The 17,685-nt window shown below is 41.6% G+C and overlaps 1 protein-coding gene across 5 annotated transcripts in view; it reads right to left on the bottom strand.

Annotated features, from left to right (window-relative positions):
• The window catches only part of SGCD (sarcoglycan delta), a 310,429-nt gene that overhangs the window by 258,089 nt on the left and 34,655 nt on the right, over window positions 1-17,685 (bottom strand). For 4 of the 5 annotated variants that reach the window (XM_063168909.1, XM_063168911.1, XM_063168908.1 and 1 more), the window contains exon 2: window positions 11,358-11,479. The exons of the other annotated variant lie outside the window; for it this stretch is intronic. The gene's annotated coding sequence lies outside the window, so the exon portion shown is untranslated. The remainder of the gene's footprint in view (window positions 1-11,357; window positions 11,480-17,685) is intronic. 5 annotated transcript variants of the gene reach the window in all.

The raw sequence follows: 17,685 nt of genomic DNA, 5'->3' as shown, positions 1-17,685 counted from the left end.
ATACAATTGTGTGAGAGTTGTCATGCATTGAAAGAAAACTCTTCATGTATGTAACTCTGGTTTTAATATGTTGTAGCATGTCATGCCATAAGAAGCTTGTCATGCCCAGATTTTGTGTTTGAGTGTTACTTTTTATTTCATTTGAGGGGGGGGATCAATCTGTAATCTTTTTAAAGAGGCATTACAAAATATCAGTGAGAAAATTACTGGCTTTAAACACACAAGAATAATGTTTTCCTAATTAGCACCCATAAATAAGAGGCATAAAAAGCCCAGTGACAGACATTGAGAGAAAAGATGTGCCAGGACATCCACGTTCTTTAGTTTTAGTCTACTAGGGATAGGTTGAGAAAATGCTAAAGAAAAAGCCTACCTTAAATTTCTGTTCAAATTGACTTTAAAAAACGAATGTATTTGTACATAAACTGGTGTTATCAGGTACATCTCAGCCAACCTACTGAAATCAATATCATTTATATCTGCCACTCAGAGGAGATGAGCTAATAGCTTCATATTTGGGAATAAAGACTTGAAAATAGTAAGTCAAACTTCTTATCCCCTTTTCAAAGGACTGAAACTGTACATCACACACAGGCACATGTGTGGCAGCAGGCTGAAGAGCAGCCATCCTGTGGGAACATGCAAACCAGAGATGTGCACAAAAATGGGCAGCCAGACTCAGAAACAGAAAGGATGCAGAAGTACACACAGGCATGGAACACTAAACTGAGCACAACATTTGCACAAATCTTATTACTTAAAAAAATCAGGTCACAAGAGTCAGAGTATTCTCAGAAACAAGGCACAGTTCAGAGTAAATACTTCAATATTTTTCGCTGCCCAAATGATATCCAGCTGTGCTTGAAGTCCCATTACTACCTGTCCCTACAAAGTCAAGTACAGCTCAACCAAAGCAGGAGAAAAAGTCATTTCTCTTCAGAGGAGAAAAGAAAGAAGAAAAAGGAAAAGAGAGCTGAGCAAGCTTCCTCCTTTGAACAATTTAAAGAGTGAAGAGGAGGAAGCAATGGGGCCCTGGGCTGGCTTGGCTCTGCAGGAATATTCCATCTTTACCCTCTCCTCTTGCTCCTGCACTGAACCTTGCATGTTAATCCCAAGAATCCTCCTTATTTAATAAATGCATTAAAGCCTATCGATTTGCAGTGACTATGAAAGGTCAAGTCAAAACAAAGCAGGGACATTTTGCAATGCACAGGGCTGTAAAGAAGAATAAATTCCTAATGAGAGTAAGTGGTTACTGTGCAGATTGAAGAGAAACTTCAGCCAGTCAAATTCATGTCTAGTTACATGGATATAAGCAGAGAGGAATTCCACTTGGGCCAAAACTTCAAGCAATATTCTCTGTGCTCTTATCCTGTGATTTTAGTTGCATGCCCAGGAGACAAATTTTAGTCTCAAAACCTCAGACATTATTAGTATTTGTTTAAAGGCCAGAAAGGCTGCTGTAATCTTTCATTGTGACCTCCTGTTCAATACAGACCAGAAGATGGAAGCTAAAAGCTTCACCACCCATCTCACAGAGAAACAGGGATGAAAAGTGATCCCCTTCCATACTCAGAGTATCAAAACAGGCAATGGCAGGGAAATAAGAAACAAGCAGGTGCCTGATTTTTAATATCTGTGATATGAAATCTTTCATACAAGCTTATTTATGGAACAGTCACATTTTCTTTTTCCAAACTTTCCCATTCCACCCAAACCTACCCACGATGAAAAATGATGCTGTGATTAGAGGCATGCTTAATTACTTTCCAGCAATAAAATCTTATGAACCAAATTTTTATCCTGGCTTGTGTATTTTCTTATTTATTTTTATATATTCATAAATATTCAAAGCCATTAAGATGATTATTAATTGCAGCAGAATGCAATTAGGTGGCTTTCCACAATAACAGTCTTTAAAACTGCAATGTGTATTCACTGTTTTTCCAGCACCTGGCTTCAATTATTTAGCTCTTTGAGGATCTCTGTTATCATGATATAATGAATGTTCTACTTAAATAGCATCACTACCTGAAAGAAAGAACACTGATGTATTACTACATTAAGCTCAGCCGTGTAGTGAGTTGTGTCATATAATGAAACCTTCACAAAACTGATTACCTGCAGAGACTCACAATGTTCAAAATGTTACCCAGTCACATTCTCCTTTTGGCCACAAAGTTGTCATCTTTTCCTTCCCCCAAATAATTCCTCTTTAATCTTTTCACAGACTTTTACACCTGCGCTACGTATTTTCCAAACTAATATTTTAAAAGGTGCTGATCCGCCTCTCCCATGCACACTGGATGAAAAAGGGTGTGCCTGCAGCAGGGAGAGGCCCTTTATAAAATTATGGACACTGCACACTATAAAACACCCAAAATCTCGTTAGCAGACTGCCTTTTCAGGAGTTACTCCTCCAGAAAGGAAAACTCTTTGTGAAGGTCAGCAGCCTGACCTCGCTGATGTTTACAGCACTGACTTCTCCAGCAGCCACTTAAGGGATGCTTTCAGCATCTCACCTCAGTAAGTGGTGGCAGCCTTCATAAAGGGCAGGATATTGTTACAGCTTGCAAGAGCTCACATTAACTTTTAGCCTAAGCGGTAAATTTTACCTCCAGAATGATGATTTCCTTTTGAAAGCACGCGCTTAAACCATTTCAGCTTCACCTGACCTTGCTCCCACTCCCTGCTCCTCTCTGCCTCACACTCCCGTGGGTGCCAGCACCCACCCCTCCCTTCCACACCTTCTGCAAGAACCGAATTGCTCATTTAGGAACATTTTGCCCCATTATATTATTGTCCTCCTTATCCAACTTGCTAATGGAGAGGCAGAACTCAGGGTGATGAGGAGAGCAAAAGCAGAATTCCAGGGCAGCACAGAGGCTGCTGCAGCGAGCTCAGAGCAAGGCAGCACACGGAGGGGATGGCTCCCAGGAGGGGATGCAAGGAAGGCAATTGCCAGCCCTGCACAAAGCCAGCAGCAGCAGCAGCAAGGCACAGGCATTTAGCTGCACCATCCCCACAACGTGACTGCGTGGGAGACATGAAATGTGCTCCTAGAAATCTCCTCAAGTCCCTCTCGGGAGTCGGCAGAGTTTTATTGGTTTCTGCTCTGGTAATAGCAAAGCCAGCTGAAAGCACACCTGGGTGCTGGGGAGCGTTGGACTTCAAAGATTTACAGCATCGGGGGTGGTGCTGCTCCCTGCATGCAAAACACAACTTGTATCTCTCACCAAAATTCTCAGACATTTTTCAGCCTCAGCTGCATAAAAAGCCCCTCTAAGCAGCTCACCTACCACTGGTTTTCCCTCTGTGAAAAACGGAGATGCTCCTAAAATAATACCATGTTATACTGCAGTGCTCTCCAACTTTGATTCTATAATCCCCTCCAAGAGAGGGGACCCTGGCACTGGTGCTCACAGCTCAGTGACAGCACAGGAGCCACACACAGAGCTGCAATTTCAGGATTTTAAGAGGTGATCTGGGGAGCCCAGCACATGTACAGCAGGAGAGAGGACTTGTGGTGCTTCACTCTAAATTGAGGTGTAAGTAGTTTTATTCCTTGTTGTTCAGTCAAAATATACTGATGCAGACCCATTACCTCACCTGAGATTATCATTTTAGAGCTGTATAATTTTATCAAAAAAACATCACATTCCAATCAACTTTTTTCTTACTAATGCTCCTTGCATTATTGAAGAAGAAATAAAAAACTAAACAAAAAGAAAATCTTAAAGAAATTAAAAAAAATATAGAAATAAATTCATAGTCCTATCTGCTTGCCCTAAAGGCTTGTTCACACATCTGCCTCTTGTTTGGGACAAATACCTGTTCCACAGAAACCAGCTTTCAGAAGGGAGAAAAGGCATTCCAGTCATTGTTGTATCAAGATGGAGATCACCCAGCCAAAATGCATGACACGAATAAATGCAGGGATTAGCTAAAAGGAGACAAGTAAATTAGCAGACAGCATTCCTACTGCAACAACTATTTTTGCTGCCTAATACAAGATACCAAATTTACTTTCCGACTTGATTTATAACTTCAGAACTAACGCAGCAATTAACTACAAATTGACATGTATGTTTTACTAGCAGCCAAGATTTTAATTAAAAAAATCCCAGTAAACTTAACACAAAGCTTTCAAAGTACTTTAAGAAATAAGGATCTAGTAAGAGGTTAATATTGTTAAATTTTATAATTTATGGCATATGAAAATTTAACACATTAGAAAACAGCTAAGCTGAAACTAAATGCTTTAACCAAATCCTGGTGACATCATTTTTGCTGAAACAATTTGGAAAATCAGAGAGATTAAAGCTGAAATCCATTAGTAAGATAGCAAGTGAATGTAAACATACTTTCTGCAATTTCTGCTGATTCAATTTTGAAAACCTACAGGATTAAAACTAAGGCCTGCTTATAAAATGGCAAGTGAGCACAAAGTTATTACTCTTCAATTCACAGAACTTTTATATTAAAATAATCAATGAGAAATCACATTAAAGCTGCTTTTCACATTCATCAGATTATTTGGTAAAGATGCTAACAAAATTAAATCCCTCCAAACAAATATAAAATTATCCAGATCACAAAAAGACCACATTCCAAGATAACAGTCAAAACCCAGACTCAAACTTGTAATGCAATTCAACAAAGTATTATTAAATTAGGCCCAAGTGTGGAAAAAGAGGCTCTGTCCCTATGCTGGCTGTTCCATACCCTGGCAGGCCAGGATGCTGCTGGGAAATCAGCCAGGCTGATTACTGTTATAAGAAATCTTTTATTTGGCTCTCCAAACTGCTGATGTCAGCTCCTTCCACTCTTAAAAGAACCCATGTTGGACTACAAATAAGAGAACAAACTGAAGGATACAAGTAGGAATTAAGGAGCAACAAACCTATTAGCCTAGCAGGAGTCTACACGATTTTTTTCAGTAGGGCAATTAAGTATATCAGGTGATACAGAGCAAGAGAAAGATGGGGATTTTTGGGGTCATCAGCAGAGAGTGGGAATGGGCCACTGAGACCTTAAATTCAGCTTTTCCCCTTCCCCACCAGGCACAGCCAGCAGTGCAATAATCCCTAATCCAGACTCCAAACCTCCACACAACTCCTGCTTCCGCTTTGCCTTGCTGCAGAGCAAAAACCCAAATAAATAGCAGTGGGGAGCCTGAACAGACAGGTACAAATCACCTGGAAAGACACACCACTGAACAGCCAGGGTAAAAACGTGATCCTGACTTCCAGCAAGCAAAGCAAAGCAGCTGCTTCATGTCCCACAGCAGCAATCAGACCCCTATGGTGGAGCCCAAAGTTCACAGCAGTGCCTGAGCAGCCTTCCTGCTGCCCAGGGACCCTCCTGCTCCCCTCAGACACAGCAGAAATCTGCAACAAGAGCATATTCTGCACTTTATAAAGCCTCTGATAATTCCACCATTTCCTGCCCTCCAGCCAAAATTGCGGATTTTATTTTTCTCTGATTCTAACAGAACCGAATTAAGACACAGGCTCTGGCTGGCAGCCTTGAGTGACCTTTTTCAAGGCCTGAAATATATTTAAACTCAAAGTCCCTGGCAAAGGAAGCCTGGCAGGCTGCTTTTACATGGCCAAACAGGGCTCAGTCACAGCAACACCCCCACAGACCAGATAGGATGAAAAGGGCAAGTCTCTCAAAATATGGCTCAGACTTTGAAATTCAGATGACAGAGCTTCTGTACACAGGGTATTTGACAGTTCTGTAACACAGCAGCTCTGGTCACCCCTTGAAAAAAATTAATCAAAGTTTCCATAAAGAGAAGCTTTTCCAATTCTGCCTTCATAACTTTGCTGAAGGGGTCCAGAGCCTTTAGAGGGAGCAGGCAGATTGAAGCAAACACGTCAACTCCTGCAGCCCAGAGCTACCAAAGTGAGTTTTCTCCTTTTTTTTTTTTTTTTTTTTATGTTAAAAGTGCATAATTAAAGAGAATGCATCAAATCCAGCCATGAAGCAAACAGAAGTCAGAACATACAGCTGAGCACAACATCATTAGTTACAAAAAAAAAGTCAGCTCCTCAGAAAAATAACACTAACTGGATCAGGAAACTTTAATGGAAGTCCAGAGGAGGAAGGGTTGCTATGATGATTTAAATATTATTACCCAAGTTAAACAGCATGGGTGTCCCAAGGCAGCTGTGTGCCTGTCACACCCCACATGGCACGGCCCCTCTGCTCCACTGCTGCCAATTCACAGCCATGGAAGGACATCAAATATTCAGGGGAACATAAAACACCCAACTGAATCACCACCCTGTGCAGAACACTCCCAGGGATTTCTCATCTTCTGAGCGTCAGTTTAAGCCAGGGAGGAAGATGAAGAAGGCCAACAAAAGGGCCAAGGAAGGTGTGGGCAGCTGTGGGAAGGAGCAAAATGTCCTGAGCATATCTGGAGTTGTTTGGAGCTTCTCTCCAAACCCAGAGCAGGGAGTGCTCCAAGCACCTTCCTCTGGAGCAATTGCACCCAGCCACAGGCAGAATTAGCACAACTGTTTCACAGAACAAGGCACCCTGGAGCTGAACTGGAAGACTACAATGAAATAAAGCAGGATGTTGGTTTACCTCCAGCCTGACACCTTCGTTTTTATTGTGAAATCTTCCACTTTACCAATCTAAATTTGAGAGTCGGGGAATCCCCAAAACAAACCTGCAAGGAAACCGCTTAAAAATCATCACACACCAATAACAGAATAAATTTAATTCCATGTCAGGAAGAGATGAAAAAGGGCAAATATAATGGGAACCCACTGTTTCACACCAGCTTGTGAAATGCCCAGCTGTGTCAGAGAGGGAGGACTGTGCAGGGATTTACTGCCACTATGACTCCTGAATAAAAACCCAGCACTTACAGGATCACACTGGTTTGGTTATCTTTTAATTTACTGTGTTTTTAAATCACCCCTAAATCACCAGATTACCACTTCAAAGCCCAAGCCTCAGTTCTTTTATACCTTACAGCAGCTCCTCCTGCACACTGCACACATGTACCTGGTCCCCTGAGTGCTTCCCATCATAAATAGGGTGATTAGAGCAGCTCTTCACTCACAGCTCAGGGCCACACTGTTCCAAGCCCTGGACAAACAAGCAGAATAGCCTCTGTCCTGGGCAGCTCACACCTCATTCATCTGCTCCTGTTCACATTTATCTCACTTCAACAAAGCAAAACCAGTTCCCATTCCTGTGTCTGCTGCAGCACTGAACGTGACATTAGCTAACAGCAGCTTTAACTCATTTTGTCTAATTTGAAATCTCAGATTTACAAAAAAAAATAAATCTAAGTTTTCAGCAACATTTTCTTTCAGAAAGTTTCAAAGTTAGTGAGATCCATTTAAAAAACAGAGACAAAAGGCCTAAAGGGCATGGACTGAAAAAAAAAATTAATACATAGAGGCGGTAAGGGAATCATATGACAAATGTAACTGAAGCCAGACCACTGAATGAGTAAAAACCATCCAGCAAAAAAGATTGTGTGAAGGTAAAAATGAAGTGTGATAGTCCTGTCACCTTTGGGGCTTCAAGGGATGAGTAATGAAAAGTCCTGGATTAGAGCTCATAGAAAACAGGGCTGAAAGGGATCTCCAGAGGTTATCTAGTCCACCTCCATACCCCAGAGCAGGAGCAGCTCCACAGCTATCATTCCTGACAGATGTTTTTCTAACATATTCTTAAAGACCTGCAAGGATGGAATTGCCACAACCCCCATAAGCAATCTAATGGTATATTTCATCCTAGAAAGTTTTTGTCACAAAAGTAAATCTCACTTGCTGCAATTGAAGCCCATCCTTTCTCACCTCATCCTCCATGAACAAGGAGTGTTTTCCCTTCCCTGTGCAGCAGGAGAAAAAGGCAGGAATGTCGTGACAGACTCAACCACCAGGTTCTAATTTTTGCCACTGCCATTCCCTCGATTTAGTTTGTAATCTGTTTTTTTTTGGATGGCATACTAAAAATAACATGTGGTAACAGGATAGAAACTTAAATTGATCTGTCCTGTCTAGAAGTGGTTACTCTGGAACACAGGAGGACAGGGACCTGTTGGAGTCAGTCCAGAGGAGGCCACAAAGATGCTCAGGGGCTGGAGCACCTGTGCTGTGAACACAGGCTGACAGTGCTGAGGTTGTTCAGCTGGAGAAGACCCTGGGGGCACCTTCAAGCCCCTTTCAGTGCCTAAAGGGACTCAGAGAGCTGGAGAGGGACTTTGGAAAAGGGCAAATAGCCATGGAACAAGGTGTAATGGCTTTCAATTGAAGGAGGACAGGTTTAGCTGAAAAGGAAGAATCCTTCCCTGCGAGGGGTCACAGGGTGCCCAGAGCAGCTGGGGCTGCCCCTGGATCCCTGAAGTGTCCAAGGCCAGGCTGGAGAGGGCTGGAGCAACCTGGGATGGTGGGAGGTGTCCCTGTCCATGGCATGGGAGTTGGAGTAAGATGAGCTTTAAGATCCATTTCAGCCCAAACCATTTTCTGGTTCCAAGTGAATCCTCTCTCCTCTGTAAAGATGAAGGGAGCAGCATGACTCTTCCTCCCATGACCACAGAGCTGTAATTCTGTGAGGATTTGGAGTCCAGCCATTCCCATCCCTTTGACCCTCTCCTTTTCAAGTCACAGGCTCTAGCCAGGAGACAACACTAAAAAATGGGAAGGGGGAGAAACAATAAACAGAAGAGAGAAGCAGCTGTTGACCATGTTTTCAAGGGACAAGTCTCTAGGCAAACACAGAAAAAAAAAAACAAGTTCTCCAGTCAACTGAAAGCTGTTGGCTTGATGCAAATGCTGCCTGGAAAATGACAATGGACTGTGTTATACAGAATCTCTTATTTGACCTGCAATATTATGGCATTAAGTATGACTCAAGCAGGCTTTTGAGAGCAAGGAAACAGGGGCTGGTGAAAAGATATATTTTCTTAATAAACACAAAATTATAAGCCAGTACTTTCTGGATATTTATTCAAGACAGTAACACCAAAGGAATGAAAGCTGTGGGGGTCTTTATATTCGCTTGGTGAGCTCTGTTTGTGCACTCAAATCCAAAGCTTCAGATCTTCAGTCTGTTCTCCCGAAATACATGGGCAAGCATCTTTTCAGGATGAGAGCTCAGATTTTTGCTTTATCACACCACTCTGACAGCTAAGGTCTTTCTAAAAAACACTAAATATCTTTGAATTCATAACATCGGTACAAGCACTACCAACAGGAGAATTCCTAAGGGTATCTCTGACTCAAAGAGTACTTATTTTTTGTTTATTAATCCAATGACCTGCTCTGTTTCCTAATGCCAATTAAATATCCAAGAAAAGAGATGAAGGAGGGATGTAAAAGTTGTTCCACTTCCCTTATGCCTTCCAGCCAAAAGCTTGTCCCCTTTTCTGAGCCTTTTATAGTCTAGGCAGGTCTCACCAGCATCACCAGCCAGGGGAGAGCTCTTGCCTAAGGAACTGTCTGCCTAAACTCCTCAATTTATTAGAGCTTACAGACACCAGGAGCAGACAGGTGCAGTCAGCAAAGGTAAGTTGCAGAAGAAAGAAAATAAAAACCATTCATTATACACACAAGGCTTGACTGCAGAATTGAAAGTTGTGCAAAACAAAGGGCCCTGATTAATCATCAATTATACCATGTATCTCTTAAAAGCCATACATTCACTTTACCCGCCTGGAAGTCACAGCCAAGATGATGTGGTCACTCAATCTCACAGCTTCAAAGCACACAGTAACAAGCTTTCCCCCTTCTGGATCAGTTCCTTCCTCTGATCTCTTTAGGTGCATTTACTTATTGCAATTAGGAATACACATTTAGCAGAATCGAAATTAATGGACCTACATAAAAGGAGTGCCTGGCTCTCTGAGCAATCCCAATGCCAAACTCCTTAGTAAGGAAAAATTTCCATTCAAAGTAATGGGAATACAAAACACTTTAGTCTTGGCCCTTTGGGATTGATTTTTAGAAGAAAGCTGCTTCTATTTCAGTACCAAAGCAAGTAGCCAGACTTTGCTAAGTAGTAACTCTACTTTTGTGCTCACCAGGCGCTAAGACCTTACAAAAAATGTAAAAGAAAGTGGGTTTAAATGTGCTGCCATACCTGTGGTGTTCAATGACTGATCTTGAGTCTTCGGGGGGAAGAAGGAAACAAAAACCAAACTGTACTTGTAGTCTGCTTTCCTTGCTTTAAAGTAGACTTCTTTCACCTGTCCAAAAATCAGACCTGTCCTACTGTTCTATCTAAGAAAAAGACACCAAATGCCATTGCTATCAACACATCGACAGGAGCTTGGATCCCAATCATCAAAATTTTAACTGGATCTTGAAATGCTCAAAATTAGATGTTGTTTTAAAAATAATTTTAAAACCCCAAAAAACCAGACTCCTGCCATGTTCTCTGAGCTCTTTTCAGTCAAGACTTGCCTTTGAGTCAAATGTGTCTCTTAATTAACAACTAGTCTTTGGAAAATTAACAAAGGATAGCAGTACTAAGGGCTATGGATGTTACAAAGAGAAACAAGAATAATGCTGTTAGCTTTTTGCTATGCTAGATGAGACATTACTGTGCCAGAGGCACAAGTAATGGAAATGTACTTTTATATAAATCTCCTCTCTTTGCTTGGATTATTTTAAATGACTCCACTACAGTGTATATTAACCTAGCCACCAACCTTCCTGCAGTCAGCTTTCTTTTTACAGTTTATTAGGAACACAACCACTGAGGAATCACCAAAGGATGGTGAATATCATCACACTCTCCCTTTGTTTGTTTAACACACAGAATGGCCGTGCAAGAAACTGAAAAGAAAAAATTCTCGGAGGCAAATCTTCTGTCCCTGTCACCTTATATTGAACCCTCTGCATCAGATCTGATGTAGGAGCAGAGCAGCTCCCTTGGCCTTGGCCAGGGGTTACAATGGACAAGCACCTGAGAACTGCAGCTGTTTTCTTCCCCTCTCCTCCCTGAATTGACTTCTAAATGCCTTTTTTCAGAAGCTGGAACCCACAGTGTGGCTGGTCAAATTAAGACAGATCAGGGGTCAAATCAGAAACACTCCATATTTCTCAAAAACACCTTTTACTGTTCCTTCCTACTCCATCCTAAAGCTGTGACCAAACACTGACCAAACACACAGCTACAGGGTGAATATTGTCCTTCCTTTTCCCATATTAAGGTTACATGTTGCAAAGCTTCACTTACCCAGAAAAGTACAACTGTGTGAACACACAACAATATTCAAAACCAAGAGCGAAATATCTTATCACTTTCCTTTCCAGTATGTTGCATTCAACACTTTCCCTAATTTTCCTACCCTAGAGCTCAGATAGCAGCATCCTACTTACTCTGCGAGGGTACAGGGGAAGTTCAGCATTTAGCAATGGTGAGAAAATTGGTTTAGATCCCTGAGGGAAGGTGCTGTAGAAGTGCATTCAATTCAGTTGTAATTCAATCCAGTTTGCTGGAGCTGAAAGAAAACAAAATACTTTCAAAGTTAAAGGGAGAGCCAGCATTTATTTTATTTTTATATGTGTGTGTACATATATAGACACACACACACACAAAAATATTTTTATGTAAACATGTATTTATGTATGCTTGTATAATGCATTTTATTTTTGTGTGTTGGCATATATACACAGACACCTACACCTACAAACACACATAAATTTTACGAAGGGAAATTTTTAAGTAGAGCACTAGAAGGACAAGGTTAGCATAAGGCAAGTTCTTCCAGGCATACAGAAGCACACACTGCATGGGAAAGAATAGTTAAAGGCATTTTCTTCTACTATCATAATGTTTTTTTTCCTCAGGATATGAACAAAACAAAATCAAAGCAATTATATCATTACCCTAAGGAAAAAAACCCCAGTAATTGTGCTTAATCCTCTGAGTTACTCTAATGAATACACCTAATTTACTTTGACTAACAGAAAACGTATTTTTTTCCTCCAAAGCTGACAAAGGTCAAATTCAAAGAAACCAAAGTAACTCCCACAGTACCTTCCTCAAAAAAGAGGGAAAAAATAGCCCATGGTGTGCAATTATCTCAAGGCAAACAACCAGGAAGGCCCACTGCAAAGTCTACATGTGATTCATAATGCTGAAGAGCTTCCAAAGGGAAGAGCCTGCAACAAGTTCTCTCCCCATTTTTATCTGCATAAAGCGAATTGCAGGGTGGGTTCTCCCATTTAAATTCTGCAGTATCAATATTTTTTTATCCCTGGAAGTTCGGTTCACAGCATGAAAACTCCCCAGCAACACTAAACAAGGCAGAAGAACTGGTTCAGACAAGCAAATTACATTATCTGCTGCTCTCTGACCTCCAGCACCTTGGACAAATTGGGTGGAGGGAAGAGCCGCGGGCGCTGTTGCCAGCAGATCTCCCCGAGCTCCTCCTCAGCCTTGGCAGAATCAGAGGGAAAAATTTACACATGGACGAACTGTTCTGGAACAATCCTTCTAATGCAGCTGACACATGAACAGGCTCCCCTCCGACAGCAGGCAGGCGCGGCCCACATGTTTGCTGCTCTGGCACAGGATTCCTGCCGACAGCCCCCCACATTTCTGGAGGGGAGGCACAGGCCAAGAGCGAAGCAAGGGTCAGTAAAGTCTTGGGAAAACATGAGTGGGTGGGGAATATCCAGAACCAATTTCCAGGCCAGACCCACTCAAGGGCACTCCTGTAGAAATGTGGACACATTTTTGGGGGGGTACAAAAGAGCTGAAGAAGCAAAAGACTAATTTGTCTCTGGGAGAGACTGCTGAGAAAGGACCCTTCAAGACTTCTTGGTTTAACATTTCAACACTCAGTGATGCACGTTTCCTCAGTGATAAAAATAAAGATGAGCATTTCCACCATTTTTTTACATATACCAACTCAACACATGAGCGTTTTCACCATTTTTTACGCATACCAACTAAACATATGAACATTTTCACCATTTTTTACACACACCAATTCAACACACATATTCCCTCGTTCCAGAGCAAAATGGCATCAGTGCCTGCACCCAGGAATTCAGGAAAGGACTTTACAGATGTAAAGTAAGGGCAAAGGCTGCCAAAGGTCAATCTCTGAGATCAAAGGGAAAGGTACCATAGGGAACATCTCTGCTCAGTCCCTGAAACCTCAGCACTTTGCACTGAGATTTAGTGCCATATGTACTCAGCAGTACATACACTGTTGACAAAGCTTTTATTTTTAAATAAATAAAGGCCAGAAAGTACAGATTTCCTTAACTCTCATGGGCCTTCAATTATGCAGTGCTGCCTCTACCATGTAAGCATATTTCCAGAGCTTTAGCACTTGACATTTTGAGATAAAATGTCATGAATAGTATTTGTTTACCTCTCTCCATCTGTGCCACTCTGCCCCTCCACTTCAACTTGAAATCTTTCAAGGCATCAGATCAGTGGTTCAAAGTATCCCTTTCCTTCACTTTCTTCAAGTTTAGGATCAAAAACCAGACACTTTAATGGTACCTTGCAAACAGTTTGCTCTAAGTCTTATTTCAAGAGTTTTTCTTCTCTATTCTGCCCACTACACTAAGAAAAATCAATGATTTTTCTGCTCATTAAGTACTGCTGGTGGAATCACTCTTGCCAATCAGGAAGACTCTGCTGCCTGTTTGCTTCTCCTGCCTTTTCTCTTTCCAGCCCAGGACCACAACAGACTCTGAAAGAGATCAATGGCCTCTGCTCGGGTCAGAGCATTTTGGCCTTTATGTTGTGCAAAACCTGAGAGTCTCTCAGCTGGAGACTCCAAATTTCAGCTTCCCGTGCTTTGACTCTGATCTCCTCGTGCTCATCCTCCCTAAATCTGTCCTCATTTGCCTCCTCTCCTGAGCAAGAAATAGGAGACACAAAATTTAATAACAATTTTCAGTAAAATTCTAGATTGCCTCGGATGTGAAGCAGGGACATGGGAAACTGTTCTGTCAAGTTAAGCCACTAAGAAGAGGGAGTTTAATGGTGCTGTGTGTGTCTGACTGGTTCCTCCACGGGCACATGGATTTATCACCAAACTGAAGGACAGTCATTAATTTTATCACACTCTTCTGAGCACACAGTTGTGGTGAACTCACCTCCTAAAAAGTAGATTTTGGATGTATTTTCTCCATCTGAAGATGGAGAGAACCTATATCCCAGCACCCTCTTGTTCTTATCTGACACAAATATGCTGCTTTCCAATTTCACTCTATCTTGTCTGTACTTTTATCTCTCTTTTCTCTAATTGTACAGCTCTTCCTGAAAGGTCAATTGTTCCTCATCCAGCTGATGGCCTCCCAATGGAGTCTGAACTGATTATGAGCCCCTGCCTACTTTTAAGAGCTATGGTGAAGATGATGTTTGGCATTATTAAGATGTGATGTCCTGTAAAGGATGCCTTCACAACTGGAAGAGCTAATGTGACAGCTCTGAGCTTGGAGAAAAAAAAAAAAAATAATAATAATAATAAAAAGTTGCTTTTCTTCTTCTCTAGTATGTGCCCTGTGCTGTCAGGCTGCACGAGGGGCCCGTGCTCACATCTGTAACCCAGGCCCCTGAAGGAATCCTTCACAAGAGTGACTCTGCCTGCAGAGCAAACGGGAGCGGTTTGAAGATGGCATGTGAAAAGCTGCCACGGGTCTTCCAGAAATCAGAACTCTTGGCTGCTCATCCCCTGAGAGCTGACCTGGGGCACAGGAAACCACAGTGCCTGTGGAACACGAAGCAATCGCACTGAACTCTCCTGCAGCCATTTGCATTTTCAACAATTCCTCTTCAGAGAGATGCCCTGTGTCTGGGGGAATATTTGCCTCTGTTCACAGCTGACTCTTATTCTAAGTTAGAATCTGTTGGCTCTTCTTTTTTAGTTGGCAGTGAAGTTGTGGCTCTGTTAGATAAATGTTCTTTTCTGTTGCTTCTTGTATAAAATTCCGGGAAGATGTGGCCTCCAACACCAAATGTGGTCCCAGAACACCAGGGCAGAAATAAAATAGTGTCACTATTATTGAAAGTGCTCAGCAAATCCTACTCTGAGAGCAGTTGCTGAATAAAAATGTTCAATCTGGCCAGGAAAAAGAGTATGACATAAACTACAAATGTTGAATTATAAAGCTTGAAATTCAGAAATATGTACTAATCCTTCAGATTTGTTACCCTGATGTCTAGGATTAATTCTTTGGTTTTTGTTTTGGTCTGGGGATTTTTTGTCACATGGGGACTTTACTAAAGTGATGAATTTTAAATATAAAAAATAGCTTAGGACGTGTAGAAGTACAGCAAAAGGAACATTTTATAGAAGGCAAAGACAAGGCTTTATGGTTTTGATATTTTTTTTTTCCATTGTGGGGGGGGTTCATGGGATTTGAGCTCCTTCTGGGTATTTAAGCTCATAAATACTACTGAATATATTAACAACCTCAAAGTTGCTGGTCCCTAGAGTTAATGTAATTAACCACTGAAAGTCTTTGCTGTTACAAAATTAAATCAGATTGTGTCACAGGAGGCAGCAAACCTCAAAAAAGCTGATCTGTCCTGTCTAACTGAGGTGCAATTGAGCACTTGTTTCCATGTAACGATGTTATTGATAGATGTACAGCCCACTGCTTTATTGAGAAAAACACTTTAGAAATAAAAATGGGGCAGTTGAAAATGCATTTGCTTCCTTAAAGACCCTCAGCCCTCCCATCCAGCAAGGCTCTATGAAAGCTGAAAAACCACTTGGAAAATCATCTAAAAGCCTCCTGTCCTACCACCACTCCAGTCACTACAGCAAAATACTTTGCAAACTTTTCATCTCAGCAGATGAAAGTTAATACAGATTAAGGGATTACACAATACTGGAAGAGGGTGGCTAATCAAGTTGTTTCTCAGAAGAGGAGTTTTCATCAAATCGACAACTAAGTGGGAAATAGCCACCCTAGAAAGTATTGGGATTTCTAAGAGTCTGTGTCCCAATGCCACCTGTTCTCAGAGAAGCAGCTCATTTTGGTGCACACTGAAAATCCACATTGTCAAGTGTAACACTTTCAATTCCTCTTCACACTTGGGTGCTGCAGGGTCAGTAGATCTGAATGTGTGCAAACAACAATGAAACCCAGAGCCCCTGAGGTAGATCTGCTCCCACCACAGTGAGAGCTGACAGGGCTCTCTGCTAAGGGACCTCACCCAGCAGAAAACATCCCATATTTGAGGGCAGATCTTAGCAAAAGACAAGTTCAAAGCCCAAAGAAACAAGAGAGAATTGGGGCGGTCTGGAAAGTAATGGTAACCCAGCTAAAGGAAATCCTACCAAGCCACAGCAACAAAACCAATGTAAATTCTGCTTTCAAGAAGAGAAAAATGTCACTTGCTACTTCATGGGACTGGGCTGGCCCACCACAAACAGCAAGGATGAGCAAAAGGAGTCGGGACTCCTCCATTCAATTCTGCCATTCCTGCAGATGGGAGCTTGAGAAAATTCAACATCTATAACTAGCAGATACATTGAATTATTCAAAAAGTGAAGTGGTAGATTTGGGTCAAGCAAACAGGACCAGAGGCCAGGTGTCAGTGCTGCAGTCAGCAGAGCACAGAATGGTGACAGCCACAGCACAGCCTGCACTACAGGCATTGAGCAAAGCTTCTGAAATAAGAGTGTGCTTCCAGAGAAACAAATGGGGTTAGGGGCTTGATCCCCTAAAATGAATTGCCTTTCTAAATGCAGAAATTTTGAATGAGCCTTTTTGCTCATCCCAAATATTACAAGTTGCCCACAAACCAACACCCTCTGTGCCAAAGCAGTTATCTGTCATATTTCTTTCTCCAGAAATAAAGAAAAATAGTCGATGCAATTTGTTCAATTAGTTGGACAGCTTCTCACTAATGTGGTATTTTAAGCTTTGTGCAAGAGGAGTTTTTCTAACTACAGCACTTTGAATGTACAGGTATTAGCAGAAATGTGTCTCCTTTTAGTCTCCCAGTCAAGAAAGTGTGCTCGACACAAATGATGACAGTGTCATGAAAATCAAACTTCTTTTTTGCCATTTTATAGCCACTCATCTCGAGCTGACACTGTACAGGCTCTTCACTGCTGCCATCAGATGGGGTATCAGCATCCAGAGAGGCCTCAGCAGGTGCTGCATGAAGAGTTTCTATGATTACCTTTAAAAATGTCAAACGTTCAGTATTCAGGTTTGTTCATCAGTTAGTAATAACATCCCTGGCTGAGCTGAAAACATGTTCTCAGTGAGGGCTGGGGAAAGGAAAGCTTAAACAGTTGACAGCAGTTAGAGATGAAGCAGCCTATGCTGTTCTTTTCTGAAAAGAGGCTGCAGCGATTCCAGCAGCTTCTGAAACAGAAGAAGCTGCAAGATTATGGAAACAGACCTTTTCTTCTAGTTTTTCTGACAGCTACAATTCTACATTCCTCAGCCCTGTCCTGCAATTAAAAGGGGAAGATATCAGAAATAGCTGAAGAAGCAAGAAAACAAGAAAAGAAAAATAAGCTGATTCCAGCTACTCTTCTATTCTCCATGTGTGCTATACACATTTCATTATTAGATTAGAAGCATCTTGCAGCACCATCTCCACAGGCTTTGAAATTGCCACCATAAAAGTACATCACAGAAGTTATTTTTAAACTGTGGATTTTGTTACAGAGAGAATCTCATTTTTAAAAATTTAATGGAAGGAAAGCATTTA

This window comes from Melospiza melodia, chromosome 14 (genome assembly GCF_035770615.1).
Source record: "Melospiza melodia melodia isolate bMelMel2 chromosome 14, bMelMel2.pri, whole genome shotgun sequence".
Classification (NCBI taxonomy): domain Eukaryota; kingdom Metazoa; phylum Chordata; class Aves; order Passeriformes; family Passerellidae; genus Melospiza; species Melospiza melodia.
This window is presented reverse-complemented; position numbering and strand designations above follow the sequence as displayed.